The following is a 27,838-nucleotide window of genomic DNA, read 5'->3' on the forward strand; positions in this document are numbered from 1 at the left end:
TATACCCCTCCTCTCTGACCCCACTCAATCTGACTAGGCTCCTCCTAAGCCCCTCCTCTGCTGTCTGACCCCCACCCATTCTGCCCAGGCTCCTCCTAAGCCCCTCCTCTGCTGTCTGACCCCACCCATTCTACCCAGGCTCCTCCTAAGCCCCTCCTATTTGACCCCACCCAATCTGACTTGGCTCCTCCTAAACCCCTCCTCTGCTGTCTGACCCCACCCATTCTGCCCAGGCTCCTCCTATACCCCTCCTCTCTGACCCCACCCAATCTGACTAGGCTCCTCCTAAGCCCCTCCTCTGCTGTCTGACCCCACCCATTCTGCCCAGGCTCCTCCTAAACCCCTCCTCTGCTGTCTGACCCCACCCAACCTGCCCAGGGTCCTCCTCCTACAGACAACACCCATTCTCTTTCTTTCACCTTTCTTTCCACACCTATTTTACTTACCGACCAATCTGCAATCCCTCCTTCGCTAGGCATGATTCCACTCTTACACAACACACAGACACATTTTACTTACCAATTTACTTACCTGGTGCCGAACCCGGGATTTGAACCCTGGTTGCCTGGATGGAAGGCAGGAACTTACCCACTGGACCACACTGGTTTCCATGTAAGTAGCCTATCAAATTGTCCTTATGTCATGGTCATCCTTTTAATGTGCAATGGAAGCCACAGGGAAGGACACCAAGGCCTGTATGTTGCTTATAGTTACTACTGCAATCCTCTAGACCACCAAGGAGCTATAGCTCAAAGGTAAGGCTTGTACCTTTGGTGGGGACAGCCCTCACAGGCCAAGGTTCGAATCCTGCCAGTGCTGTAGAAGTATCCCAAGGTGGGAAATTTTCAAACAGTGATTTTCTTTTTTTTTTTTTGCTAAGTGTTTTTCTGGTTTCCATGTAAGTAGCCTATCAAATTGTCCGTATGTCATGGTCATCCATTTAATGTGCAATGGAAGCCACAGGAAAGGACACCAAGGCCTGTATGTTGCTTATAGTTACTACTGCAATCCTCCAGACTACCAAGGAGCTATAGCTCAAAGGTAAGGCTTGTACCTTTGGTGGGGACAGCCCTCACAGGCCAAGGTTCGAATCCTGCCAGTGCTGTAGAAGTATCCCAAGGTGGGAAATTTTCAATCAGTGGTTTTTTTTTTTTTTTTGTTGCTAAGTGTTTTTCTGGTTTCCATGTAAGTAGCCTATCAAATTGTCCTTATGTCATGGTCATCCATTTAATGTGCAATGGAAGCCACAGGAAAGGACACCAAGGCCTGTATGTTGCTTATAGTTACTACTGCAATCCTCCAGACCACCAAGGAGCTATAGCTCAAAGGTAAGGCTTGTACCTTTGGTGGGGACAGCCCTCACAGGCCAGGGTTCGAATCCTGCCAGTGCTGTAGAAGTATACCAAGGTGGGGAATTCTCAAACAGTGATTTTCTTTTTTTTTTGTTGCTAAGTGTTTTTCTGGTTTCCATGTAAGTAGCCTATCAAATTGTCCTTATGTCATGGTCATCCATTTAATGTGCAATGGAAGCCACAGGAAAGGACACCAAGGCCTGTATGTTGCTTATAGTTACTACTGCATTCCTCTAGACCACCAAGGAGATAGCTCAAAGGTAAGGCTTGTACCTTTGGGGGGGACAGCCCTCACAGGCCAGGGTTCGAATCCTGCCAGTGCTGTAGAAGTATCCCAAGGTGGGAAATTTTCAAACAGTGTTTTTTTTTTTTGCTAGTGGTTTTTTTGGCAGGTGTCTCCCAACATTTCATATGTTTTCTCTCATGACCTTCTACCAACCGCCCTATTTCTCAAGTAGGTGCTAGGAACAAGGCCTTATCTTCCTTTATCAATGTCGTCATTCTTTGTCCTTTAAGTTTGGTGAATTGCAGAGTGCAATTGTGGTATTGGGGGTTATAACTGAGCACAAGAATGCGAGGATGGTGCTACACTTATTGTAAAATAGGTTGGTTGATGGTGATTTTTCATTTTAGTGTGAGCCACTCGCTCAAATCAGAGGTTTGGTGCCAGTGAGCTTGGATAGAAATAAAGGTCAAGTATGAGCTCTGGCTAATGAAATGATGGGTCGAGTTTGAGGCTAGCTAGAGTCCATTTATTAGGTGCAATAAGAAGTTGGAAAGATTGTTTCCTTTAAGAGACAGACAAGAGCAGAGTCAAGCCTTTGCTCTAGTAGATCTGCATCATGCCTGCTGCAGGATGTGAAGGAGTGGACCTCCACAGCAGTGCGTTGTGCCGGGCTGGGCTGCACTGGGCTGGGCTGGGCCTGCCCTGGCATCTTGGATTTATTCACCCACCTCCTTCCTTTGAAGAACGCTCACGAACGGCCACAAACGTCCTTGTTCTGTATACAGGCGGACAGCAGGCAATTTAGGACCCTGCTAAATGATGGTGATGTCCCCATGTGCTTCCTTCGAGTGGCAAAATCCTTTGTCTAAGGCAGGTGGGCTTTTTTAAAATTTGGTTGAAGACCATATGTTGGAGGCAGTATCACGGCACAAGCCGCCGACCGTCTCAGAAGAAAGTATGCATGGGAGGACATTATTTGCATAGGAGAGCCCTCTTCTCAGTCCCATTCTTAAGCTGCAGTGGCCATGAAGTGTTACTAGTGGGCAGCAGTATGAACAAAAGAGCACACTGAGGCTTTTATTCTTCTTGCTGACATGATTCTTGGTCATTTTTGTCTTGCAGGGCCTAAGGAGTGAAGGACTACGATGACTGAGGGGATGAGGAATGGCTGGCCTGTATTTGTGGTGAAGGGGGAACATTTGGAAGGTAAACAGCAAGATGAAAGCGTCAAAGCATATATGTTTGCTGAGTGATTGAGTCTGTGTGTCACTTGTCTCTTTGTAGGGACATGTGAGAAAGGAACAGCAGCACCATAGACTTCAGGTGGGAGAGCAAGCAAGGATGAATATTTCCCTCAAATCCAAATACTTACAGCACCTCAAAGATGACAAGTGCGATATGATGTTCTGCAATTGCAAGGATTTGCCATGTGTGGTGCATAAATATGCATGGTTAGTGAGGTTTTTCCCAGAATGTGAGTATCGTTAGGCTGGCAAATGTCAGGCACTCCTTTGGGGGTATGAAGCCAAGAAAAAATTTGGGAAGTTTGCTACAGTCATCTGTAGGATCGAAAGACACTGGGGAATCGTTACAGAGGGAGCCAGGCTGCACAAAACGTGGTAACAGTTGGACAGAAATCTTTAGCAGGACTTTTGACTACCCCCAATGTGGGACCAGGACCGCAGTACCTCTCTGTCTCTGAAACGTATTTTGACCTCTGGGCACCACCATCTCAATGCCCCTCAAATGTTCCCTCCTGGAACCCCAGCTTTGGTAGTGCATCAACCAGGTTTCAATCATTTGAGTGACCACAAACACCCTTGCTATGTGCCTTCCATTTACATTCAGTCAGTAACCCAGCTGCTTCGTTCGCTATTGAATCTCAAGTGACAGTTGGATGCACATTGCAGGGGTATACAGGCATTTACCGTACTGTACAGCCCCTCTCAGTACAGTCAGACTACACTTCTTAAAATCATAAATACATGTTTTGTCCAACAGTAAGGCCGGGCCTTTCCTCTGTAGTTCATAGCCAACGTAAGGAGGAAAAAATAAGCTGAAGAGCATGCCAAAATTCTCTACAGACACTGCCAATCCTCACACTGCCTATTTGCATGCCGAGGTTATTCACTATGACCCACCAAACCAATTGGCAACAGTAGCCTCTCTCTGCCTCATTCGTATGCTCCGATGCCACCTTTATTTAGCAAATGTTAGTGCTCTAGGATTTCATAGCACGATTCGCTATAGCCTCTTTTTTCAACAGAAATGTCCTAAAGGTACCTATACCAATCTGCTGGGTGGGGAGGAGGGGGGCTGCTGCTGCTGGCAGTAAAATTTTGGGGCACCCCACCTGCAAAAATACATTCACATGCTCCTTGTTGTACCTTTCAATACCATAACTGCAGCAGAATCGTATGGTGACCCCTGTTGGTAACAGAAACTGTCAAACAGCTTTTTGACACCCCCCCTCCCCCGTTGCCCTATCCATTTGGGGTACACCCCATGAGGGAGGATCAGAGCAATAAAAAATAATGGTAGCCCCCCCAAAAAGTACCTGGAAGACATGCCATTCTGTGCACCTCATCGCTCTTCACGTTGCGCCTAAGCACCTTTTAATACTGCTCCCCGACTGCCCCCTCCCAACAGAAATCAGAAAGTATAGGGAGTGCATTAAAAAAGTTTTTGCAGTTCCCCACCATAAGTCAGGATCCTCCTCCATCTATGACCCCTTCCTAGGCCCTCAGACCCCACCCATTCTGCCCAGGCTCCTCCTATTTGACCACACCCAATCTGACTAGGCTCCTCCTTAACCCCTCCTCCGCTCTCTAACCCCACCCAATCTGACTAGGCTCCTCCTATACCCCCTCCTCTCTGACTCCACCCATTCTGCTCAGGCTCCTCCCATACCCCTCTGACCCCACCCATTCTGCCCAGGCTCCTCCTATACCCCTCTTATTTGACCCCAATCTGACTAGGCTCCTCCTAAGCCCCTCCTCTGCTGTCTGACCCCACCCATTCTGACTAAGCTCCTCCTAAACCCCTCCTCTGCTGTCTGACCCCACCCATTCTGCCCAGGCTCCTCCTATACCCCCTCCTCTCTGACTCCACCCATTCTGCCCAGGCTCCTCCTATTTGACCCCACCCAACCTTACTAGGCTCCTCCTAAGCCCCTCCTCTCTGACTCCACCCATTCTGCCCAGGCTCCTCCCATACCAGTCTGACCCCACCCATTCTGCCCAGGCTCCTCCTATACCCCTCCTATTTGACCCCACCCACTCTGACTTGGCTCCTCCTAAACCCCTCCTCTCTGACTCCACCCATTCTGCCCCAGGCTCCTCCCATACCTGTCTGACCCCACCCATTCTGCCCAGGCTCCTCCTATTTGACTCTACCCAATCTTACTAGGCTCCTCCTAAGCCCCTCCTCTCTGACTCCACCCATTCTGCCCAGGCTCCTCCTATACCCCTCCTCTGCTGTCTGACCCCACCCATTCTGCCCAGGCTCCTCCTATTTGACCCCACCCAATCTGACTAGGCTCCTCCTAAGCCCCTCCTCTGCTGTCTGACCCCACCCATTCTGCCCAGGCTCCTCCTATACCCCTCCTATTTGACCCCACCCAATCTGACTTGGCTCCTCCTAAACCCCTCCTCTGCTGTCTGACCCCACCCATTCTGCCCAGGCTCCTCCTATACCCCCTCCTCTCTGACTCCACCCATTCTGCCCAGGCTCCTCCCATACCCGTCTGACCCCACCCATTCTGCCCAGGCTCCTCCCATACCCGTCTGACCCCACCCATTCTGCCCAGGCTCTTCCTATTTGACCCCACCCAATCTGACTAGGTTCCTCCTAAGCCCCTCCTCTGCTGTCTGGCCCCACCCAACCTTCCCAGGCTCCTCCTATACCCCTTCTCTCTGACCCCACCCAATCTGACTAGGCTCCTCCTAAGCCCCTCCTCTGCTGTCTGACCCCACCCATTCTGCCCAGGCTCCTCCTATACCCCTCCTCTCTGAACCCACCCAATCTGACTAGGCTCCTCCTAAGCCCCTCCTCTCTGACTCCACCCATTCTGCCCAGGCTCCTCCTAAGCCCCTCCTCTGCTGTCTGACCCCACCCATTCTGCCCAGGCTCCTCCCATACCAGTCTGACCCCACCCATTCTGCCCAGGCTCCTCCTAAGCCCCTCCTCTGCTGTCTGACCCCACCCATTCTGCCCAGGCTCCTCCTATACCCCCTCCTCTCTGACTCCACCCATTCTGCCCAGGCTCCTCCTATTTGACCCCACCCAATCTGACTAGGCTCCTCCTAAGCCCCTCCTCTCTGACTCCACCCATTCTGCCCAGGCTCCTCCCATACCAGTCTGACCCCACCCATTCTGCCCAGGCTCCTCCTATACCCCTCCTATTTGACCCCACCCACTCTTACTTGGCTCCTCCTAAACCCCTCCTCCTCCTCTGCTGTCTGACCCCACCCATTCTGCCCAGGCTCCTCCTATACCCCCCTCCTCTCTGACTCCACCCATTCCGCCCAGGCTCCTCCCATACCTGTCTGACCCCACCCATTCTGCCCAGGCTCCTCCTCCTCCTATTTGACCCCACCCAATCTGACTAGGCTCCTCCTAAGCCCCTCCTCTGCTCTCTGACCCCACCTATTCTGCCCAGGCTCCTCCTATTTGACCCCACCCAATCTGACTAGGTTTCTCCTAAGCCCCTCCTCTGCTGTCTGACCCCACCCATTCTGCCCAGGCTCTTCCTATACCCCCTCCTCTCTGACTCCACCCATTCAGCCCAGGCTCCTCCCATACCCGTCTGACCCCACCCATTCTGCCCAGGCTCCTCCTATACCCCTCCTATTTGACCCCACCCAATCTGACTAGGTTCCTCCTAAGCCCCTCCTCTGCTGTCTGGCCCCACCCATTCTGCCCAGGCTCTTCCTATACCACCTCCTCTCTGACTCCACCCATTCTGCCCAGGCTCCTCCTATTTGACCCCACCCAATCTGACTAGGCTCCTCCTAAGCCCCTCCTCTCTGACTCCACCCATTCTGCCCAGGCTCCTCCTAAGCCCCTCCTCTGCTGTCTGACCCAACCCATTCTGCCCAGGCTCCTCCTATACCCCCCTCTCTGACTCCACCCATTCTGCCCAGGCTCCTCCCATACCTGTCTGACCCCACCCATTCTGCCCAGGCTCCTCCTATACCCCCTCCTCTCTGACTCCACCCATTCTGCTCAGGCTCCTCCTATACCCTTCCTCTCTGACCCCACCCAATCTGACTAGGCTCCTCCTAAACCCCTCCTCTGCTGTCTGACCCCACCCATTCTGCCCAGGCTCCTCCTATACCCCCTCCTCTCTGACTCCACCCATTCTGCCCAGGCTCCTCCTATACCCCTCCTCTATGACCTTACCCATTCTGCCCAGGCTCCTCCTCCTCTTTTACCCCACCCAATCTGACTAGGCTCCTCCTAAGCCCCTCCTCTGCTGTCTGACCCCACCCATTCTGCCCAGGCTCCTCCTATACCCCCTCCTCTCTGACTCCACCCATTCTGCCCAGGCTCCTCCTATACCCTTCCTCTCTGACCCCACCCAATCTGACTAGGCTCCTCCTAAACCCCTCCTCTGCTGTCTGACCCCACCCATTCTGCCCAGGCTCCTCCTATAACCCCTCCTCTCTGACTCCACCCATTCTGCCCAGGCTCCTCCTAAGCCCCTCCTCTGCTGTCTGACCCCACCCATTCTGCCCAGGCTCCTCCTATACCCCCCTCTCTGACTCCACCCATTCTGCCCAGGCTCCTCCCATACCTGTCTGACCCCACCCATTCTGCCCAGGCTCCTCCTATACCCCCTCCTCTCTGACTCCACCCAGGCTCCTCCTATACCCCTCCTCTATGACCTTACCCATTCTGCCCAGGCTCCTCCTCCTCCTATTTGACCCCACCCAATCTGACTAGGCTCCTCCTAAGCCCCTCCTCTGCTGTCTGACTCCACCCATTCTGCCCAGGCTCCTCCTATACCCCCTCCTCTCTGACTCCACCGATTCTGCCCAGACTCCTCCTATACCCTTCCTCTCTGACCCCACCCAATCTGACTAGGCTCCTCCTAAACCCCTCCTCTGCTGTCTGACCCCACCCATTCTGCCCAGGCTCCTCCTATACCCCCTCCTCTCTGACTCCTCCCATTCTGCCCAGGCTCCTCCCATACCAGTCTGACCAGGCTCCTCCTATACCCCTCCTCTCTGACTCCACCCATTCTGCCCAGGCTCCTCCTATACCCCTCCTCTCTGACCCCACTCAATCTGACTAGGCTCCTCCTAAGCCCCTCCTCTGCTGTCTGACCCCCACCCATTCTACCCAGGCTCCTCCTAAGCCCCTCCTATTTGACCCCACCCAATCTGACTTGGCTCCTCCTAAACCCCTCCTCTGCTGTCTGACCCCACCCATTCTGCCCAGGCTCCTCCTATACCCCTCCTCTCTGACCCCACCCAATCTGACTAGGCTCCTCCTAAGCCCCTCCTCTGCTGTCTGACCCCACCCATTCTGCCCAGGCTCCTCCTAAGCCCCTCCTCTGCTGTCTGACCCCACCCAACCTGCCCAGGGTCCTCCTCCTACAGACAACACCCATTCTCTTTCTTTCACCTTTCTTTCCACACCTATTTTACTTACCGACCAATCTGCAATCCCTCTTTCGCTAGGCATGATTCCACTCTTACACAACACACAGACACATTTTACTTACCAATTTACTTACCTGGTGCCGAACCCGGGATTTGAACCCTGGTTGCCTGGATGGAAGGCAGGAACTTACCCACTGGACCACACTGGTTTCCATGTAAGTAGCCTATCAAATTGTCCTTATGTCATGGTCATCCTTTTAATGTGCAATGGAAGCCACAGGGAAGGACACCAAGGCCTGTATGTTGCTTATAGTTACTACTGCAATCCTCCAGACTACCAAGGAGCTATAGCTCAAAGGTAAGGCTTGTACCTTTGGTGGGGACAGCCCTCACAGGCCAAGGTTCGAATCCTGCCAGTGCTGTAGAAGTATCCCAAGGTGGGAAATTTTCAATCAGTGTTTTTTTTTTTTTTTTTTGTTGCTAAGTGTTTTTCTGGTTTCCATGTAAGTAGCCTATCAAATTGTCCTTATGTCATGGTCATCCATTTAATGTGCAATGGAAGCCACAGGAAAGGACACCAAGGCCTGTATGTTGCTTATAGTTACTACTGCAATCCTCCAGACCACCAAGGAGCTATAGCTCAAAGGTAAGGCTTGTACCTTTGGTGGGGACAGCCCTCACAGGCCAGGGTTCGAATCCTGCCAGTGCTGTAGAAGTATACAAAGGTGGGGAATTTTCAAACAGTGATTTTCTTTTTTTTTTGTTGCTAAGTGTTTTTCTGGTTTCCATGTAAGTAGCCTATCAAATTGTCCTTATGTCATGGTCATCCATTTAATGTGCAATGGAAGCCACAGGAAAGGACACCAAGGCCTGTATGCTGCTTATAGTTACTACTGCAATCCTCCAGACCACCAAGGAGCTATAGCTCAAAGGTAAGGCTTGTACCTTTGGTGGGGACAGCCCTCACAGGCCAGGGTTCGAATCCTGCCAGTGCTGTAGAAGTATACAAAGGTGGGGAATTTTCAAACAGTGATTTTCTTTTTTTTTTGTTGCTAAGTGTTTTTCTGGTTTCCATGTAAGTAGCCTATCAAATTGTCCTTATGTCATGGTCATCCATTTAATGTGCAATGGAAGCCACAGGAAAGGACACCAAGGCCTGTATGTTGCTTATAGTTACTACTGCATTCCTCTAGACCACCAAGGAGATAGCTCAAAGGTAAGGCTTGTACCTTTGGGGGGGACAGCCCTCACAGGCCAGGGTTCGAATCCTGCCAGTGCTGTAGAAGTATCCCAAGGTGGGAAATTTTCAAACAGTGTTTTTTTTTTTTGCTAGTGGTTTTTTTGGCAGGTGTCTCCCAACATTTCATATGTTTTCTCTCATGACCTTCTACCAACCGCCCTATTTCTCAAGTAGGTGCTAGGAACAAGGCCTTATCTTCCTTTATCAATGTCGTCATTCTTTGTCCTTTAAGTTTGGTGAATTGCAGAGTGCAATTGTGGTATTGGGGGTTATAACTGAGCACAAGAATGCGAGGATGGTGCTACACTTATTGTAAAATAGGTTGGTTGATGGTGATTTTTCATTTTAGTGTGAGCCACTCGCTCAAATCAGAGGTTTGGTGCCAGTGAGCTTGGATAGAAATAAAGGTCAAGTATGAGCTCTGGCTAATGAAATGATGGGTCGAGTTTGAGGCTAGCTAGAGTCCATTTATTAGGTGCAATAAGAAGTTGGAAAGATTGTTTCCTTTAAGAGACAGACAAGAGCAGAGTCAAGCCTTTGCTCTAGTAGATCTGCATCATGCCTGCTGCAGGATGTGAAGGAGTGGACCTCCACAGCAGTGCGTTGTGCCGGGCTGGGCTGCACTGGGCTGGGCTGGGCCTGCCCTGGCATCTTGGATTTATTCACCCACCTCCTTCCTTTGAAGAACGCTCACGAACGGCCACAAACGTCCTTGTTCTGTATACAGGCGGACAGCAGGCAATTTAGGACCCTGCTAAATGATGGTGATGTCCCCATGTGCTTCCTTCGAGTGGCAAAATCCTTTGTCTAAGGCAGGTGGGCTTTTTTAAAATTTGGTTGAAGACCATATGTTGGAGGCAGTATCACGGCACAAGCCGCCGACCGTCTCAGAAGAAAGTATGCATGGGAGGACATTATTTGCATAGGAGAGCCCTCTTCTCAGTCCCATTCTTAAGCTGCAGTGGCCATGAAGTGTTACTAGTGGGCAGCAGTATGAACAAAAGAGCACACTGAGGCTTTTCGTCTTCTTGCTGACATGATTCTTGGTCATTTTTGTCTTGCAGGGCCTAAGGAGTGAAGGACTACGATGACTGAGGGGATGAGGAATGGCTGGCCTGTATTTGTGGTGAAGGGGGAACATTTGGAAGGTAAACAGCAAGATGAAAGCGTCAAAGCATATATGTTTGCTGAGTGATTGAGTCTGTGTGTCACTTGTCTCTTTGTAGGGACATGTGAGAAAGGAACAGCAGCACCATAGACTTCAGGTGGGAGAGCAAGCAAGGATGAATATTTCCCTCAAATCCAAATACTTACAGCACCTCAAAGATGACAAGTGCGATATGATGTTCTGCAATTGCAAGGATTTGCCATGTGTGGTGCATAAATATGCATGGTTAGTGAGGTTTTTCCCAGAATGTGAGTATCGTTAGGCTGGCAAATGTCAGGCACTCCTTTGGGGGTATGAAGCCAAGAAAAAATTTGGGAAGTTTGCTACAGTCATCTGTAGGATCGAAAGACACTGGGGAATCGTTACAGAGGGAGCCAGGCTGCACAAAACGTGGTAACAGTTGGACAGAAATCTTTAGCAGGACTTTTGACTACCCCCAATGTGGGACCAGGACCGCAGTACCTCTCTGTCTCTGAAACGTATTTTGACCTCTGGGCACCACCATCTCAATGCCCCTCAAATGTTCCCTCCTGGAACCCCAGCTTTGGTAGTGCATCAACCAGGTTTCAATCATTTGAGTGACCACAAACACCCTTGCTATGTGCCTTCCATTTACATTCAGTCAGTAACCCAGCTGCTTCGTTCGCTATTGAATCTCAAGTGACAGTTGGATGCACATTGCAGGGGTATACAGGCATTTACCGTACTGTACAGCCCCTCTCAGTACAGTCAGACTACACTTCTTAAAATCATAAATACATGTTTTGTCCAACAGTAAGGCCGGGCCTTTCCTCTGTAGTTCATAGCCAACGTAAGGAGGAAAAAATAAGCTGAAGAGCATGCCAAAATTCTCTACAGACACTGCCAATCCTCACACTGCCTATTTGCATGCCGAGGTTATTCACTATGACCCACCAAACCAATTGGCAACAGTAGCCTCTCTCTGCCTCATTCGTATGCTCCGATGCCACCTTTATTTAGCAAATGTTAGTGCTCTAGGATTTCATAGCACGATTCGCTATAGCCTCTTTTTTCAACAGAAATGTCCTAAAGGTACCTATACCAATCTGCTGGGTGGGGAGGAGGGGGGCTGCTGCTGCTGGCAGTAAAATTTTGGGGCACCCCACCTGCAAAAATACATTCACATGCTCCTTGTTGTACCTTTCAATACCATAACTGCAGCAGAATCGTATGGTGACCCCTGTTGGTAACAGAAACTGTCAAACAGCTTTTTGACACCCCCCCTCTCCCCCGTTGCCCTAACCATTTGGGGTACACCCCATGAGGGAGGATCAGAGCAATAAAAAATAATGGTAGCCCCCCCAAAAAGTACCTGGAAGACATGCCATTCTGTGCACCTCATCGCTCTTCACGTTGCGCCTAAGCACCTTTTAATACTGCTCCCCGACTGCCCCCTCCCAACAGAAATCAGAAAGTATAGGGAGTGCATTAAAAAAGTTTTTGCAGTTCCCCACCATAAGTCAGGATCCTCCTCCATCTATGACCCCTTCCTAGGCCCTCAGACCCCACCCATTCTGCCCAGGCTCCTCCTATTTGACCACACCCAATCTGACTAGGCTCCTCCTTAACCCCTCCTCCGCTCTCTAACCCCACCCAATCTGACTAGGCTCCTCCTATACCCCCTCCTCTCTGACTCCACCCATTCTGCTCAGGCTCCTCCCATACCTGTCTGACCCCACCCATTCTGCCCAGGCTCCTCCTATTTGACTCTACCCAATCTTACTAGGCTCCTCCTAAGCCCCTCCTCTCTGACTCCACCCATTCTGCCCAGGCTCCTCCTATACCCCTCCTCTGCTGTCTGACCCCACCCATTCTGCCCAGGCTCCTCCTATACCCCTCCTATTTGACCCCACCCAATCTGACTTGGCTCCTCCTAAGCCCCTCCTCTGCTGTCTGACCCCACCCATTCTGACTAAGCTCCTCCTAAACCCCTCCTCTGCTGTCTGACCCCACCCATTCTGCCCAGGCTCCTCCTATACCCCCTCCTCTCTGACTCCACCCATTCTGCCCAGGCTCCTCCTATTTGACCCCACCCACTCTGACTTGGCTCCTCCTAAACCCCTCCTCTCTGACTCCACCCATTCTGCCCCAGGCTCCTCCCATACCTGTCTGACCCCACCCATTCTGCCCAGGCTCCTCCTATTTGACTCTACCCAATCTTACTAGGCTCCTCCTAAGCCCCTCCTCTCTGACTCCACCCATTCTGCCCAGGCTCCTCCTATACCCCTCCTCTGCTGTCTGACCCCACCCATTCTGCCCAGGCTCCTCCTATACCCCTCCTATTTGACCCCACCCAATCTGACTTGGCTCCTCCTAAACCCCTCCTCTGCTGTCTGACCCCACCCATTCTGCCCAGGCTCCTCCTATACCCCCTCCTCTCTGACTCCACCCATTCTGCCCAGGCTCCTCCTATACCCCTCCTATTTGACCCCACCCACTCTGACTTAGCTCCTCCTACACCCCTCTTATTTGACCCCAATCTTACTAGGCTCCTCCTAAGCCCCTTCCCTGCTGTCTGACCCCACCCATTCTGCCCAGGCTCCTCCTATACCCCCTCCTCTCTGACTCCTCCCATTCTGCCCAGGCTCCTCCTATTTGACCCCACCCAATCTGACTAGGCTCCTCCTAAGCCCCTCCTCTCTGACTCCACCCATTCTGCCCAGGCTCCTCCTAAGCCCCTCCTCTCTGACTCCTCCCATTCTGCCCAGGCTCCTCCTATTTGACCCCACCCAATCTGACTAGGCTCCTCCTAAGCCCCTCCTCTCTGACCCCACCCATTCTGCCCAGGCTCCTCCCATACCAGTCTGACCCCACCCATTCTGCCCAGGCTCCTCCTATACCCCCCTCCTCTCTGACTCCACCCATTCTGCCCAGGCTCCTCCCCTACCAGTCTGACCCCACCCATTCTGCCCAGGCTCCTCCTATACCCCTTCTCTCTGACCCCACCCAATCTGACTAGGCTCCTCCTAAGCCCCTTCCCTGCTGTCTGACCCCACCCAATCTGACTAGGCTCCTCCTAAGCCCCTTCCCTGCTGTCTGACCCCACCCATTCTGACTAGGCTCCTCCTAAGCCCCTCCTCTACGACCCCACCCATTCTGTCTGACCCCACCCATTCTGCCCAGGCTCCTCCTATACCCCCCTCCTCTCTGACCCCACTCAATCTGACTAGGCTCCTCCTAAGCCCCTCCTCTCTGACCCCACCCATTCTGCCCAGGCTCCTCCTAAGCCCCTCCTCTGCTGTCTGACCCCACCCATTCTGCCCAGGCTCCTCCCATACCCGTCTGACCCCACCCATTCTGCCCAGGCTCCTCCTATACCCCTCCTCTCTGACCCCACTCAATCTGACTAGGCTCCTCCTAAGCCCCTCCTCTCTGACCCCACCCATTCTGCCCAGGCTCCTCCTAAGCCCCTCCTCTGCTGTCTGACCCCACCCATTCTGCCCAGGCTCCTCCTAAGCCCCTCCTATTTGATCCCACCCAATCTGACTTGGCTCCTCCTAAACCCCTCCTCTGCTGTCTGGCCCCACCCAACCTGCCCAGGCTCCTCCTATACCCCCTTCTCTCTGACTCCACCCATTCAGCCCAGGCTCCTCCCATACCCGTCTGACCCCACCCATTCTGCCCAGGCTCCTCCTATACCCCCTTCTCTCTGACCCCACCCAATCTGACTAGGCTCCTCCTAAGCCCCTCCTCTGCTGTCTGACCCCACCCATTCTGCCCAGGCTCCTCCTATACCCCCTCCTCTCTGACTCCACCCATTCTGCCCAGGCTCCTCCTAAGCCCCTCCTCTGCTGTCTGACCCCACCCATTCTGCCCAGGCTCCTCCCATACCTGTCTGACCCCACCCATTCTGCCCAGGCTCCTCCCATACCTGTCTGACCCCACCCATTCTGCCCAGGCTCCTCCTATTTGACCCCACCCAATCTGACTAGGTTCCTCCTAAGCCCCTCCTCTGCTGTCTGACCCCACCCATTCTGCCCAGGCTCTTCCTATACCCCCTCCTCTCTGGCCCCACCCAACCTTCCCAGGCTCCTCCTAAGCCCCTCCTCTCTGACCCCACCCATTCTGCCCAGGCTCTTCCTATACCCCTTCTCTCTGACCCCACCCAATCTGACTAGGCTCCTCCTAAGCCCCTCCTCTGCTGTCTGACCCCACCCATTCTGCCCAGGCTCCTCCTAAGCCCCTCCTCTCGGACCCCACCCATTCTACCCAGGCTCCTCCTAAGCCCCTCCTATTTGACCCCACCCAATCTGACTAGGCTCCTCCTAAGCCCCTCCTCTGCTGTCTGACCCCACCCATTCTGCCCAGGCTCCTCCTAAGCCACTCCTCTGCTGTCTGGCCCCACCCAACCTGCCCAGGGTCCTCCTCCTACAGACAACACCCATTCTCTTTCTTTCACCTTTCTTTCCACACCTATTTTACTTACCGACCAATCTGCAATCCCTCTTTCGCTAGGCATGATTCCACTCTTACACAACACACAGACACATTTTACTTACCAATTTACGTACCTGGTGCCGAACCCGGGATTTGAACCCTGGTTGCCTGGATGGAAGGCAGGAACTTACCCACTGGACCACACTGGTTTCCATGTAAGTAGCCTATCAAATTGTCCTTATGTCATGGTCATCCTTTTAATGTGCAATGGAAGCCACAGGGAAGGACACCAAGGCCTGTATGTTGCTTATAGTTACTACTGCAATCCTCTAGACCACCAAGGAGCTATAGCTCAAAGGTAAGGCTTGTACCTTTGGTGGGGACAGCCCTCACAGGCCAGGGTTCGAATCCTGCCAGTGCTGTAGAAGTATCCCAAGGTGGGAAATTTTCAAACAGTGATTTTCTTTTTTTTTTTTTGCTAAGTGTTTTTCTGGTTTCCATGTAAGTAGCCTATCAAATTGTCCATATGTCATGGTCATCCATTTAATGTGCAATGGAAGCCACAGGAAAGGACACCAAGGCCTGTATGTTGCTTATAGTTACTACTGCAATCCTCCAGACTACCAAGGAGCTATAGCTCAAAGGTAAGGCTTGTACCTTTGGTGGGGACAGCCCTAACAGGCCAGGGTTCGAATCCTGCCAGTGCTGTAGAAGTATCCCAAGGTGGGAAATTTTCAAACAGTGGTTTTCTTTTTTTTTTTGTTGCTAAGTGTTTTTCTGGTTTCCATGTAAGTAGCCTATCAAATTGTCCTTATGTCATGGTCATCCATTTAATGTGCAATGGAAGCCACAGGAAAGGACACCAAGGCCTGTATGTTGCTTATAGTTACTACTGCAATCCTCCAGACCACCAAGGAGCTATAGCTCAAAGGTAAGGCTTGTACCTTTGGTGGGGACAGCCCTCACAGGCCAGGGTTCAAATCCTGCCAGTGCTGTAGAAGTATCCCAAGGTGGGGAATTTTCAAACAGTGATTTTCTTTTTTTTTGTTGCTAAGTGTTTTTCTGGTTTCCATGTAAGTAGCCTATCAAATTGTCCTTATGTCATGGTCATCCATTTAATGTGCAATGGAAGCCACAGGAAAGGACACCAAGGCCTGTATGTTGCTTATAGTTACTACTGCATTCCTCTAGACCACCAAGGAGATAGCTCAAAGGTAAGGCTTGTACCTTTGGGGGGGACAGCCCTCACAGGCCAGGGTTCGAATCCTGCCAGTGCTGTAGAAGTATCCCAAGGTGGGAAATTTTCAAACAGTGTTTTTTTTTTTTTGCTAGTGGTTTTTTTGGCAGGTGTCTCCCAACATTTCATATGTTTTCTCTCATGACCTTCTACCAACCGCCCTATTTCTCAAGTAGGTGCTAGGAACAAGGCCTTATCTTCCTTTATCAATGTCGTCATTCTTTGTCCTTTAAGTTTGGTGAATTGCAGAGTGCAATTGTGGTATTGGGGGTTATAACTGAGCACAAGAATGCGAGGATGGTGCTACACTTATTGTAAAATAGGTTGGTTGATGGTGATTTTTCATTTTAGTGTGAGCCACTCGCTCAAATCAGAGGTTTGGTGCCAGTGAGCTTGGATAGAAATAAAGGTCAAGTATGAGCTCTGGCTAATGAAATGATGGGTCGAGTTTGAGGCTAGCTAGAGTCCATTTATTAGGTGCAATAAGAAGTTGGAAAGATTGTTTCCTTTAAGAGACAGACAAGAGCAGAGTCAAGCCTTTGCTCTAGTAGATCTGCATCATGCCTGCTGCAGGATGTGAAGGAGTGGACCTCCACAGCAGTGCGTTGTGCCGGGCTGGGCTGCACTGGGCTGGGCTGGGCCTGCCCTGGCATCTTGGATTTATTCACCCACCTCCTTCCTTTGAAGAACGCTCACGAACGGCCACGAACGTCCTTGTTCTGTATACAGGCGGACAGCAGGCAATTTAGGACCCTGCTAAATGATGGTGATGTCCCCATGTGCTTCCTTCGAGTGGCAAAATCCTTTGTCTAAGGCAGGTGGGCTTTTTTAAAATTTGGTTGAAGACCATATGTTGGAGGCAGTATCACGGCACAAGCCGCCGACCGTCTCAGAAGAAAGTATGCATGGGAGGACATTATTTGCATAGGAGAGCCCTCTTCTCAGTCCCATTCTTAAGCTGCAGTGGCCATGAAGTGTTACTAGTGGGCAGCAGTATGAACAAAAGAGCACACTGAGGCTTTTCTTCTTCTTGCTGACATGATTCTTGGTCATTTTTGTCTTGCAGGGCCTAAGGAGTGAAGGACTACGATGACTGAGGGGATGAGGAATGGCTGGCCTGTATTTGTGGTGAAGGGGGAACATTTGGAAGGTAAACAGCAAGATGAAAGCGTCAAAGCATATATGTTTGCTGAGTGATTGAGTCTGTGTGTCACTTGTCTCTTTGTAGGGACATGTGAGAAAGGAACAGCAGCACCATAGACTTCAGGTGGGAGAGCAAGCAAGGATGAATATTTCCCTCAAATCCAAATACTTACAGCACCTCAAAGATGACAAGTGCGATATGATGTTCTGCAATTGCAAGGATTTGCCATGTGTGGTGCATAAATATGCATGGTTAGTGAGGTTTTTCCCAGAATGTGAGTATCGTTAGGCTGGCAAATGTCAGGCACTCCTTTGGGGGTATGAAGCCAAGAAAAAATTTGGGAAGTTTGCTACAGTCATCTGTAGGATCGAAAGACACTGGGGAATCGTTACAGAGGGAGCCAGGCTGCACAAAACGTGGTAACAGTTGGACAGAAATCTTTAGCAGGACTTTTGACTACCCCCAATGTGGGACCAGGACCGCAGTACCTCTCTGTCTCTGAAACGTATTTTGACCTCTGGGCACCACCATCTCAATGCCCCTCAAATGTTCCCTCCTGGAACCCCAGCTTTGGTAGTGCATCAACCAGGTTTCAATCATTTGAGTGACCACAAACACCCTTGCTATGTGCCTTCCATTTACATTCAGTCAGTAACCCAGCTGCTTCGTTCGCTATTGAATCTCAAGTGACAGTTGGATGCACATTGCAGGGGTATACAGGCATTTACCGTACTGTACAGCCCCTCTCAGTACAGTCAGACTACACTTCTTAAAATCATAAATACATGTTTTGTCCAACAGTAAGGCCGGGCCTTTCCTCTGTAGTTCATAGCCAACGTAAGGAGGAAAAAATAAGCTGAAGAGCATGCCAAAATTCTCTACAGACACTGCCAATCCTCACACTGCCTATTTGCATGCCGAGGTTATTCACTATAACCCACCAAACCAATTGGCAACAGTAGCCTCTCTCTGCCTCATTCGTATGCTCCGATGCCACCTTTATTTAGCAAATGTTAGTGCTCTAGGATTTCATAGCACGATTCGCTATAGCCTCTTTTTTCAACAGAAATGTCCTAAAGGTACCTATACCAATCTGCTGGGTGGGGAGGAGGGGGGCTGCTGCTGCTGGCAGTAAAATTTTGGGGCACCCCACCTGCAAAAATACATTCACATGCTCCTTGTTGTACCTTTCAATACCATAACTGCAGCAGAATCGTATGGTGACCCCTGTTGGTAACAGAAACTGTCAAACAGCTTTTTGACACCCCCCCCCCTCCCCCATTGCCCCTAACCATTTGGGGTACACCCCATGAGGGAGGATCAGAGCAATAAAAAATAATGGTAGCCCCCCCAAAAAGTACCTGGAAGGCATGCCATTCTGTGCACCTCATCGCTCTTCACGTTGCGCCTAAGCACCTTTTAATACTGCTCCCCGACTGCCCCCTCCCAACAGAAATCAGAAAGTATAGGGAGTGCATTAAAAAAGTTTTTGCAGTTCCCCACCATAAGTCAGGATCCTCCTCCATCTATGACCCCTTCCTAGGCCCTCAGACCCCACCCATTCTGCCAAGGCTCCTCCTATTTGACCACACCCAATCTGACTAGGCTCCTCCTTAACCCCTCCTCCGCTCTCTGACCCCACCCAATCTGACTAGGCTCCTCCTATACCCCCTCCTCTCTGACTCCACCCATTCTGCTCAGGCTCCTCCCATACCCCTCTGACCCCACCCATTCTGCCCAGGCTCCTCCTATACCCCTCTTATTTGACCCCAATCTGACTAGGCTCCTCCTAAGCCCCTCCTCTGCTGTCTGACCCCACCCATTCTGACTAAGCTCCTCCTAAACCCCTCCTCTGCTGTCTGACCCCACCCATTCTGCCCAGGCTCCTCCTATACCCCCTCCTCTCTGACTCCACCCATTCTGCCCAGGCTCCTCCTATTTGACCCCACCCACTCTGACTTGGCTCCTCCTAAACCCCTCCTCTCTGACTCCACCCATTCTGCCCAGGCTCCTCCCATACCTGTCTGACCCCACCCATTCTGCCCAGGCTCCTCCTATTTGACTCCACCCAATCTTACTAGGCTCCTCCTAAGCCCCTCCTCTCTGACTCCACCCATTCTGCCCAGGCTCCTCCTATACCCCTCCTATTTGACCCCACCCAATCTGACTTGGCTCCTCCTAAACCCCTCCTCTGCTGTCTGACCCCACCCATTCTGCCCAGGCTCCTCCTATTTGACCCCACCCAATCTGACTAGGCTCCTCCTAAGCCCCTCCTCTGCTGTCTGACCCCACCCATTCTGCCCAGGCTCCTCCTATTTGACCCCACCCAATCTGACTAGGTTCCTCCTAAACCCCTCCTCTGCTGTCTGGCCCCACCCATTCTGCCTAGGCTCCTCCTATACCCCCTCCTCTCTGACTCCTCCCATTCTGCCCAGGCTCCTCCTATTTGACCCCACCCAATCTGACTAGGCTCCTCCTAAGCCCCTCCTCTCTGACTCCACCCATTCTGCCCAGGCTCCTCCTAAGCCCCTCCTCTGCTGTCTGACCCCACCCATTCTGCCCAGGCTCCTCCCATACCAGTCTGACCCCACCCATTCTGCCCAGGCTCCTCCTATACCCCATTCCTCTCTGACTCCACCCATTCTGCCCAGGCTCCTCCCATACCCATCTGACCCCACCCATTCTGCCCAGGCTCCTCCTATACCCCTCCTATTTGACCCCACCCACTCTGACTTGGCTCCTCCTAAACCCCTCCTCTGCTGTCTGAACCCACCCATTCTGCCCAGACACCTCCTATACCCCCCTCCTCTCTGACTCCACCCAATCTGACTAGGCTCCTCCTAAGCCCCTCCTCTGCTGTCTGACCCCACCCATTCTGCCCATTCTCCTCCCATACCAGTCTGACCCCACCCATTCTGCCCAGGCTCCTCCTATACCCCCCCTCCTCTCTGACTCCTCCCATTCTGCCCAGGCTCCTCCTATTTGACCCCACATAATCTGACTAGGCTCCTCCTATACCCCTCCTCTCTGACCCCACCCAATCTGACTAGGCTCCTCCTAAGCCCCTCCTCTGCTGTCTGACCCCACCCATTCTGCCCAGGCTCCTCCTAAGCCCCTCCTCTGCTGTCTGACCCCACCCATTCTGCCCAGGCTCATCCTATACCCCCTCCTCTCTGACTCCACCCATTCTGCCCAGGCTCCTCCCATACCCGTCTGACCGCACCCATTCTGCCCAGGCTCCTCCTATACCCCTCTTATTTGACCCCAATCTGACTAGGCTCCTCCTAAGCCCCTCCTCTGCTGTCTGACCCCACCCATTCTGACTAAGCTCCTCCTAAGCCCCTCCTCTGCTGTCTGACCCCACCCATTCTGCCCAGGCTCCTCCTATACCCCCTCCTCTCTGACTCCACCCATTCTGCCCAGGCTCCTCCCATACCCATCTGACCGCACCCATTCTGCCCAGGCTCCTCCTATACCCCTCCTATTTGACCCCACCCACTCTGACTTGGCTCCTCCTAAACCCCTCCTCTGCTGTCTGACCCCACCCATTCTGCCCAGGCTCCTCCTATACCCCTCCTCTCTGAACCCACCCAATCTGACTAGGCTCCTCCTAAGCCCCTCCTCTGCTGTCTGACCCCACCCATTCTGCCCAGGCTTGAGGTTCCGTGACGGTTCCGTGACGACTTGAACCCGTGTTTTTAAGTTTGTCGGAAATACATAAAAATGGTATCAGTGAACCGCAAATGATCCATTTAGTATATCCTAGTGTTTTCGCTACGCTACGAGCAAGAGCACTCCTTCCATTGACATATTTCTGATATACCCACGGCATCCATCTTAGATCGTGGCCGCCATTTTGTGTTTCCTTGCCCTCACATATGCAATAGCCTCTGATCATTTCATTCACTTCACTTTGATTAAAGACACGTAGCCTTAGCCGGAGATTCACCTCTTACGTGACACGTGCACCTTAAACCAGATCACGCTGTAGCTGCATGACTCGACAAAGGCTGCCTCCTCTGCCCGAGGCCAGTCCTGCCAAACTGGTCTTCGTGTCCATTGTACCTGATCATGATTAGGCGGCCGAAGCCGGTAGCCTTGCCCATTTACAACCCACAAACATCTCTTATCCCGCTTTTCTATCTCCTGCACCTGGCTCTACTCTTTTCCTTCTGGGCCTTTATTAGGGGGAGGTAACGAACTTTACGATGAGGCGGTCCGGGTCTTGAATGCAATATTGACAAGGGATTGTGATGGACTGGTGGGAACCCCTCTTCGTGATGTTTGGTATCAGATATTATCGACAGTTCCTGTGTAACGCCAAATATTTATTGTTTAGAGACACAAAAGGTTTGGGAATGTACCGACATGTGAAATATTTGCCCAGAGCACAATTTTTAGTATATAAGGAGCAACCCACTTTGTACAAATCGAACAGTCTCCTAGATTCTGCCCGTGTGTAGATTCTGTGATTTCTGTGTCCCTGCAGTAATAAACCTTTGGTCTTTGACGCCACCATCGAGAAGCCCGTGTTTCTGTTCATTTGTGCACCAAGGCAGGTGGAACTCCGGGGTCTTCGGGTGTTGTACCCTGACACCTCTGGACGGAACCAAAAAAGTCCAGAACTCCAATTGGCGCCCAACGTGGGGCGACGTCATTCGGTACCGGTCCAAAAGCCTGAAGAGTTCGAGAAGCTTCGTGTGAAGATTCCTGAGGGAGGCGCCCCACTTCATCGATCCCGGCATATCGCAAAAGTGGCCCTGAAGTTCTCTTCCACGAGGGTTCCCGTTCAGGACGGCTGCAGTGGGCCGTTGCCTTGACCGTCGCCCTGTCTTGGACCCGAAGTGGTGCAGTCCTTAGTACGGCGAAACGTGACGGGTTTCTCCTTGGTGACGTCTTCAGTGACTCAGTTAAGTATTTAGTGATAGCTAGCTGGTTATTTTTGTGAGGATTGTTAAAAATCCTTGATCGGTTCTTGGTTTGGTTTGGTTTTGTAAGATTATCACTAGTTGTTCTGGTTACGATAATCTATTTGGTTCAGTTTTGGGTATCGATACATCAGTTCGTTTTGGTAGGCCTAAGTTCTTGGTTCAAGTGCACAATTTGTTCCGTGTTTGTTTGTTTTGTGTTCCGGACTGAGAATGGTAAGTCGGAAAATGTTGTCTTGTTTTAGTTGCAACAGTGACTCACAATTAGAGGATTCCTGTCTGGTTCCTCCGATTGGGACTCCCCTATATGACCTATATTGTAAGTATGGTGTGGGTCCTATAACTTATAATGAGATATGGGTCCGCTATTGTAAGAAGGATGGTGTCCTTAGTTGGCCACTGCATGGTAGTTTTGAACAAGAGATTCTCGACAATTTAGAAGAGAAATTGTTTAGGAAGAAAGCCCGGCCGGCAATGTTTGATTCCTTCCGTTATTGGCGGAAAGAATCCAAACAGAGAGAAATGAAAAGGTTGAAGAAAGAGCAAAAAGAACTAGAAGAGTTAACTCTAGAGCAAGCGACTAAGCAGTTGCAGGCTAACGAGTGTGAGAAAGCCATAGATGTAGCCATTAGAGAGCGTAACTTAGCGATTGACAAGTGCTATCCTGCCTTGCCATCGAAAATGGCTAAGATACTGGAGGATTCTGAAAACGATCCTCTGCTATCTTATCTGTTACGGTCGCCTCCACCGTACGCACAAGGTGCTGCGGCTCCACTGATCCCGAATGTTCAATTGCCGGTTGCTGGACAACCTGGTGTTCTTGTTCCTCAGAATCAAGTTCTTATACCTCCTGTGGTGAATGTAAATGTTCCTACAGCTCCTCCTCTTCCCGCACTGCCCGCTCCTATACCTACCACTGTACCTATTGGTCCTCAAACTATTTTCCTCGATACTCCTACTGTTTCGTCATCTATTCCTACCTCTACTGCGTTCTCTATGTCTGCGAGTGTACTAACTCCACTTTCTGTTCGTCGAAGAATCACTGATTCTGTTACTAATATGCTGTCGCCTATATATAAAACCTTGATTAAGACTCCTACTCCTGACTCTGTTCAGAGACGGAGTCAGCTTCCAAGTACTGAGGAACGGGGAGTTTTAGACTCCACAGCTCTCAGATGGATTACAAAAGTTAGAAGATATAGTACGAAAGATGTGTTAGAGACATTTATGCAATGGGGAGAGCCAACACAGCGATACGTCTTCGATGAGATGTGCTCGTTGTTACGTGAGGAAATAGAAGAAGACGATGTCGAATCAGATTTGGAAGATTTAATTAAAGTGCAAAAAGAGTTTGCTGCTGGAATGATAGTGGGTGAGAATATAAAGCAAGCGATGGAACTTATTTTGAGTTTTAGGAATGATCCATCTCTTCGTTCGCCGAGAGATTTAGAAAGAGGTAAAGTGAAGCCAAGTCGCCAATATCCTATGAGGGAAGTTCCTCCAATTTGGCGCGAGGCAGTACAACGTGATGATAATGCGGGTATTGCAGCTGCTCCAGCACAGTTCCAAAGAGTATGGATACATATTCCGTGGAAGCGAGCAGAAGTGTTAGCAGTGAAACAGGCCTTGCCAGATCCACGTAAGAATCCAGCCGGATATTACAAGGAATTGACACAGACAGTTGAGGCTTGTATAATGAACTTAGCCGACATTGATATGTTGTTTGGTAATGTAGTTCCACAACCAGTGTGGGCTAAAATTCGTAGAGAGGATCATCAGGCTGCTTTAGGTGGTGATTGGGCAGCTATCACTGCAGCAGATAATCAACAAATAGGTGGTGCGAAACCTGAACCTTTGATCGCTAATCTGCCAGGTAGAATAATAGATTTAATGAAGACTCTGATGCCAGCATTGCGTGTTAATTGGGATAAATTATCCGCATGCAAGCAGAAGAAAGACGAAAGTGTCTCCGACTTCTTCACGAGGTTCGAAGAGACTTTTGTAGACCATAGTGGTCAGGATATGAGCACTGAAGGAGGACAGAGATTGTTTGTCGATAAATTTGTGCATAATTTGTTACCCGAATTATGCAATAAATTGAAAGACTCAGAAAGTGCGTGGGCTGTATCTACGACAGCGCAAATACTTGCGACTGCACAGTACTATGAAAATAGGGATAAAGAGGAAAAGGAGAAATCAGAGAAGAAAACGAAAGATTTAAAGACTAAAGTTCTTTTACAGCAGGCGTATCCGCCTCGCACGAATCAGACTAATATGCAACAGAATTCGTATCAAAAGACAGATTATAATTCGACCAGGCCTCAATACCAGTGGAATCAGTGTGCGTACTGTAAGAAAGAGGGTCACTATAAAAATGATTGTCCGATCTTAGCGCAAAATAATGCGGCAGCAGCTCAGAGAGGTCGTGGTGGTTATGCGCAGAATTCTAGAGGACGAGGACGAGGTGCTATGCCTCCACAAACTAATGATCGTCCTTCTAATCACTTTGATCAGCGAAATGTACAGTCAGCTCAACAGAATAGATCTCAGCAATATCTTGTTGAGGATTATTGTGAAGTTGAAGAGGGTTTTCAACAAAATGGGTACTAGGACAGCCATGGACAGAGAGAGGGAGTAGTATCAGTTCCAGTGGATCAGAGTGGGCCTTATGTCGCAGTAGCAACATCAGGTGTAGTCGAACCGTTTCTGTTGGATACTGGTGCCGCGAAAAGTTCTATCATGCATGCGAAACTCCCTGGCGCACCTTTGTCTGGCTCAACAAATGTTTCCGTAGGTTTTTCAGGCGCCCCTGTGTACAACCCGATATCTGGTCCTTTGTCTATTTCTGTTGGACCGTGTCAATTGAAAGCACCCTTAATTTTGACGACAGGTTGTAATGAAAATCTGCTTGGTTTAGATTTGTTAAAACGACTATATGCGACATTGTACTGTTCTCCGGAAGGAGTACAGCTTACTTTGGGTAAAAGACTCACCTCTCCGATGTACTTGTCAATGGACGCACTCCCGCCGGAGCTACGTTCACTCCCTGATTCTCTTTGGGCGACTGGTCCCAATGATGTAGGTCTACTAGAGATTCCACCGTATGTAGTAACTTTGAAAGCGAATGTAAAATTTCCAAGAATTCCCCAGTATAAAATATCGAATGAAGGTGAGCGTGCACTCTTATTGATTGTGCAAGATTTGATTAAAAAAGGTGTGGTTGAAGAAACGCGAGGAAATGTTTGTAATAGTCCTGTATTGCCGATTTTGAAACGAACAGATCCTACAAAGCCTCCAATCTATAGGTTTGTCATAGACCTTAGAGAAGTTAATAAGATTGTAATTCCGCAGTTTCCTGTAGTGCCAGACATTACTGCCTTATTAACATTGATTCCTGCTACAGCTATGTGGTTCTCAGTTATAGATCTCAAGAATGCCTTTTTCAGCATTCCGATAGCCGAGGAAAGCAGAGATATTTTTGGCTTCTGTTTAGGAGGTCGGAGTTTCAGATTTAAACGCGCTCCACAAGGCTACTGTGAAAGTCCATCCATTTACAGTCAAGCTTTAAAAAGTCAGCTAGATTCTTTTGTCCTTCCTCCAGGCTCTGCCCTAGTACAGTACGTAGACGATCTTTTGGTGGCTGCCGATGACAAGGAAACTTGCAAGGCAGCTACAATTTCACTATTGCATCATTTGTCTAATTTGAATCATAAGGTGTCACCTTCCAAAATGCAATATTGCTGCCAAGAAGTAACCTACCTAGGTCACCTCTTATCAAAGGAGGGAAGGAAGTTGACCCCAGAAAGAATAAAAGCAATTACGCAGATGAGTGTTCCACGCACACAGAGGGAAGTACGTGCCTTTCTAGGTATTACCTCCTACTGTAGGCAGTGGATTCCAAATTTTTCACTTTTAGCAAAGCCATTGGTAGCTTTGACTGGGAAAAATGTTCCGAGTCCGGTGCCATGGTCTGATGAATGTCAAAAGAGTTTTGCTGAATTACGAAAAGCTTTGTGTTCAGCTCCTGTATTGGGCACACCTGATTACAGTAAGCCATTCACGCTCTACGTTCACGAAAGAGAAGGTTGCGCGTTGAGTGTCTTGACACAGAAGTTTGGTGATAAACAACGCCCTTGTGCGTATTTCTCATCAACATTAGATCCGGTAGCTAGAGCATTGCCTAGTTGTTTGAGGGCTACAGCGGCAGCTGCAGCTTCCATTCGACAATCTGCTGGTTTGGTGATGAACAATATGCTAGTGGTCATGGTTCCTCATGCAGTGGACACACTCATGAACCGAACGAAGACACAACACCTTACTAGTGCGAGATTATCTGGTTACGAGCTGACGTTATTAGCGAGTCATATTCAGATCAAAAGATGCAATGTATTGAATCCAGCAACATTGTTGCCGACTGATCAAGAGTCGAGTGATTCTGAGCCACATGACTGTTATTTCAAAACGGAGGAAGAGACAAAAGGTCGTATCGACTTGAGGGATACTCCTCTATCCGACCCGGATGGTACGCTGTATGTGGACGGGTCATGTTTTAAATTGGAGAATGGTGATGTGACTGCTGCCTACGCGGTAACGACTTTGAAGACGATTGTGGAGACTGCAAGAGTGAGTCAGAATTCTGCCCAAGCTGCAGAGTTAATAGCTCTTACGAGAGCGTGTGTTTTAGCTGAGGGAAAGAGAGTGAATGTGTTTACAGATAGTCAGTACGCATTTGGCGTGGCCCATAGTTTTGGCCGGTTGTGGAGAGAAAGGGGTTTCATTACGTCCCATGGGACTAAGATCCAACATGGTCAGCTAGTTAACGACTTGTTAGAATCTCTAACCTTACCGACTGAAGTTGCGATTGTGAAGTGCAGTGCTCATAAAGCAATCACGGATGATGTTGGTCGGGGAAATGCCTTTGCTGATGAAACCGCTAAACAGACAGCTAGAGACATGATGAGTAGAATGTATGTTGCTACGTCTGCAAGATGGATTGCTGAGTCTGGAATGTGTGAGGACACAATGGAAAGTGTGAAAGAGATTCAGAAAGAAGCGACTGAGGAAGAGAAACGCGTATGGAGAGAAAGTACGGGCAAATTGGACTCGAATGGATGTTGGATCGATTTGACAGAACAGCAGCGTTGGATGTTGCCTGATGCGTATGTGCTTGCAGTAGTGACGATGGCGCATGGAGTGGCGCACATAAGTTCTAAAGGGATATGTAAGATGTTAGCTCCGGTCTGGAAGAATGAGGGAATCAGTAAGTGTGCAGAGAGAGTGGTGAAAAATTGTATGGTGTGCTTGATGCATAATCCTGGCAAGGGAACTCCAACTCCAGCTGGTCATTTTGCTCCTCCTTCCTGTCCCTTTGAAGTAATACAGTTAGACTTCATTCACATGGAACGCTGCAACAATTTAAAATACGTCCTGGTGGTGGTTTGTGCTTTTTCCAGGTGGATAGAAGCATACCCACTAAAGGACAACACTGCTTTATCAACTGCCAAAATTCTTCTCAAAGAATTTTTCCCTAGGTATGG

This window comes from Lissotriton vulgaris, chromosome 1_1, assembly GCF_964263255.1.
Source record: "Lissotriton vulgaris chromosome 1_1, aLisVul1.2, whole genome shotgun sequence".
Classification (NCBI taxonomy): Eukaryota; Metazoa; Chordata; class Amphibia; order Caudata; family Salamandridae; genus Lissotriton; species Lissotriton vulgaris.